This window comes from Diabrotica undecimpunctata, chromosome 1 (genome assembly GCF_040954645.1).
Source record: "Diabrotica undecimpunctata isolate CICGRU chromosome 1, icDiaUnde3, whole genome shotgun sequence".
Classification (NCBI taxonomy): Eukaryota; Metazoa; Arthropoda; class Insecta; order Coleoptera; family Chrysomelidae; genus Diabrotica; species Diabrotica undecimpunctata.
Window position 1 is genome coordinate 165,544,627 of NC_092803.1, and position 4,860 is coordinate 165,549,486.

The window sequence follows — 4,860 nt, forward strand, 5'->3', positions numbered from 1 at the left end:
CGTCTTCACCAAAATCTATTTCAATATCAACGTTGTTGGAAATCATACCATTCGTACATGATAGCCTCAGATAAGCAATGCCATAATCGGAAAATTTCATCCCATTTTTAACGCAACTGCAAGATTTTGAGGAATTTGTTTGCAGTTGCTGTTAATGGAATTTTTGCGAAAATTTAGAGAGGTATTGTTGTTGTTTAAACCGCCTTTAACCAATTTTTTGAAGCTTTAAACCCCAGTCCAAAGGATTTAAATCATTGCTAATCCACTGCCGTAACTAGTAGTAAACTCGATAGCAATGTTGTATTGCCGCAGATCGAGTAGGTGTTAGCATTGACAAATGGAAATTTTTCATTTAACAACCATTTTTAAAACATAAAAATCGTCTTTAATTAAAATCCATATCAATACTTTTCAAAAAATATTAATTGGAAAAGTTCTATTTATTTATTAGCTTTATAATTGTATAGTTGTTTAAAATATTATTAGGCTAATTTTAATTGAAAACTTTGTCATCTTTTATGACCCTTACCGTTTCTACGGATAGGGACCTCAAGTCCTGAATTCCAGTATATATTAAGGCGGCATTATTTCAGGTGGCAAACCTACATATATTCTTTAACCAACCATACTTTTCCTGATTCTTTATCACTCATGAGGAAACATCATAAAAAAATGGTCACTGGGAAAGCTTTTCGAAAGAAATGGAACATAAAAAATGTGTTAAAATCTTTTATAAAAGGTATATAATTAAAAAACCAATCGGGCTATGTCATGAAGACAAAACGTTTTCGAAATCCATATTCCATCATCAGTGTCCTAAAAAGTATATAACCACTTTAATTAAAAAGAACGTGAAGTTTAAATTTTGGCCAAGGTTAATACAAAATGTGGTTAATACTTACTAGGTGTACATGTTTTGAGCCACTAAATATCTGAGTAAAAACCCGTTACAAGTTATAGGTTACAATTTAGTTTACATTATTCAAACTTATATATTAGGATGTTAAAGTTACCAGTGGATTTTATAACATGGCAACGTACGACTCCACATGAAGTTGCTGGTCCTGAGACAAAGTGTCTACGAGGACTTGATGATAGCAACTGATTAAAATGACAATATTGGCATGTTAGAACGGAAGTCCGAACCAAGCAGTCAGTGTAACTTAATGTCTGTGTCTAAATATGACAGAAGCCTGCAATATTTAAAAATTAAATAAGTTAAAATTAAAATAATATAACAGTAGCAACCATCAATGTTGTAGTTTTAAATTGTGAATTTGTCCTGAATTTGTGTTAAGAACACGGAGAAGAGTGTTTTATTGATTAATGTATGTGGTATTATTTGTGGTGAAGAATTGTGTGGGTACTGATAGGCAACCACCTATACATAGGTCTAAATAAAGTGGTGTGAAATAAGGATTCTAATAAAAGGCCATTTATGTTTTGCAACATTTGGTACCTGGAAAATGCAAAATAGACATATGTATATGGGAAGTTGGATTCTTGAAACTTTATTGTTGATGGGTGAAATAGGAAATGATATTTTTGAAAGTGCTATTAAGTTAATACAATAAAAATGGAACATGATTTTTACGGTCTGCAAAAGGAAATATGGCGTTTCATAAAAGGTCAGAGAGCGGAGGTAAAGAAATTACTAGAACCAAAACAAATAAAAAATGATACGTGAATTGACTACCTAAAAAAGCTCAATGCAGAGAAAAAACAAACGACGCTAGAACCGGAAACACCAGAAATTACCACAAATGAACTAATATATAAAATATAAATGTGCAGAAATGTCAAAAAATACATGAAAACCTAAAGAACAGAAAAGCAGCAGGTAAATAAGAGATACCAAACGAATTACTGAAACATTGTGGAGCAGCAATGACACAGCAATTAACAACATTAATTAATAAAATTATAAAACACAATCAAATACCGGAAGAATGGAGAACTAGCGAACTAATTCAACTATTCAAAAAAGGAGATAAAAACAGTCAGAAAACTACAGAGGTATAAACTTGTTAAATGTTACGCTAAAACTTACAACTAAAATTTTACAATGACCAGTAAATCAAAGGATAAGTTTAGCAGATGAACAACAGGGTTTTCATAGTGAAAGATCGTGTATAGATGCAATATCCGTGATAAAGCAAATTACTGATAAATCACTTAAGTATAATAGACCAGCATTTCTGTGTCTGACCTACAGAAAGCGTTTGACAGAGTACGATTCAAAGATGTAATCCATTTTCTGTATAATAGAAAAATATTATAAAAACTATCAAAAACATCTACCAAAACAACAAAATGAAAGTCAGAATAGAAAGATAACTTACAGAACCTATAGAAATAGGCAGCGGAATAAGACAAGGGGATTCATTGAGCCTTATGCTCTTCAATTTAATCATGGATGAAATCATTTAAAGCGTTAACAAAGGAAGAGGATACAGAATGGGAAACAATGAAATAAAAATACCTTGTCGAGCAGACGACGCAATATTGATAGCCCAAGATGAAGATAGTCTGCAAAGACTGGTCCACAGATTTATTATAAGAGCAAAAGAATTTAATATGACAATCTCATCTCAGAAAACTAAATCAATACTAGTCAGCAAAGAACCAACCAGACATAAAATAGGAATTGATGGCATCAGTATTAAACAAGTAATGGAAATAAAATACCTGGGAATTACACTGTCCAGCTATGGAGACCTTTACAAAGAAGTGAGAGATCAAGTACAAAAAGCAAATAGACTGGTAGGATGCCTTAATAATACTATATGGCGAAACAGACACATTAACACTGAGATGAACTCAAGAATTTATAAAGCCAGTGTAAGACCAATAATGACATATGCCTCAGAAACAAGACATGACACGCCACAACACAAAGGCTACTGGAAACGGCAGAGATAAGAATATTGAGAAGAATTACAAAAAATACGTTAAGAGATCAAAAGAGAAGTGGAGACATTAGAAGAAAATGTAACTTACAGTGTATAAATGAATGGAACAATATAAAAAACATGAAATAACCACATAAGCAGAATTGAGGAGACCCCTGACATCAAAATGGCAAGAGGTAAGTCACCAATCGGCAAAAGAAGTATAGGACTACTGCGCAAAAAGATGGAGTAACAACCTTCCATAGAGATATTAATCCGCCAATAAACAAGCAGAATTGCTTATAGAAAGGAAGAAGAAGAAGCAAAAGAGGAAACATATTATAGAATATACCTATCTTTAGAAAACCAGACTCACCAAATATGTAAAAATACCAAGCATTTATCAAAACACTGTCCAGCAAAGGTGTCTGTATCAAGCTACACAACTTCAATATAAAAAAAACGAATGTGGCAGTCCAGTGGGACTGTCGGTAGAATTTATACTTCTATACACGCGTTCGCCGTTACAAATTTATATGGGAGTCAATCTACACAATGATTACATATGTAATGATATAGGTAAGAGAGAGCAGAAAGAGAAAAATAATTAGGTATATAGGTATACGGTGCATCGTTTTCTGTATATAAACATTTGACCTGTAATGGGAGTATAGTAAGTAAATAAAGAATTGAATCAATATTTTAGTGAAAATATATATTTTTATTTTCATATATGTATGAAAGGAGTTGAATGCAAAAAAAATTTACCTTATAATCTGCAGTAAAATTTATTGTTTATATTGTTATTAATATAAAAATACAATACAATACACTGCAACATAATTCAATATAATAATACAATACAAATAAAATGCAATATTTATAAGTATTTAAAAATGACAATATACATAACTTACTTACGCATATGTTTAATTTACCATGATAATAATATTAATAAAAAAAATAATAATAGTATTATTAATTTTAAATATATTTACAAATGGAACATTTTTATTCTCGAGAGAGAAAGAGAGAGAAACTATATCTTCTGTCTCTCTCTTACCTATACCTTACATATGTAATGATTTTGCCGATTCACTCCCGTACAAATTTCCAACGTCGAACGCGTGTATAAAAGTATAACTTTAAAAAATGTTTGTGAAAGATAAAAATAAAAAACCAATAACTCGAATTATGTTGTAAATTTTCATTTTATTTTAAAATTTCGCAATTTTGCATATATTACATACATTTAATAAGATTAACATGGAGTTTTTAAATATTTCAAAAATAAAAAAGGAAATTCGTATTGGGATTCGATCTCACATATACCAGCGTATGAACAAAATACGCAAAAAATTTGCCAATTAGACATAACAGTAATGTATTTTAAAATTGACAGTTCACGGTCATACATTCTCTAGAGAGAAAATATATCTTCTGTCTCTCTCTTACCTATATATTACATATGTAATGATTTTGCCGATTCACTCCCGTACAAATTTTTAACGTCGAACGCGCGTATAGAAGTATAACTTCAATAATATTAATAAATTTTAAATATATTTACAAAAGGAACATTTTTATTCTCGAGAGAGAAAATATATCTTCTGTCTCTCTCTTACCTATATCTTACATATGTAATGATTTTGCCGACTCACTCAATATATACGAATACACAAAAATTTGTTTGTGGAAGATAAAAATAAAAAACCAACAACTCGGATTATGTTTTTTGTTTTATTTTAAAATTTCGCATTTTGCGTATATTACATATATTTAATAAGATTAACATGGAATTTTTAAATATTTCAAAAATAAAAAAGAAAATTCGTATTGGGATTCGAACTCTCATATACCAGCGTATGAACAAAACACGCAAAAAATTTGCCAATTAGACATAACAGTAATGTATTTCAAAATTGACAGTTCTTAGTCATAGGTACATTCTCGAGAGAGAAAGAGAGAG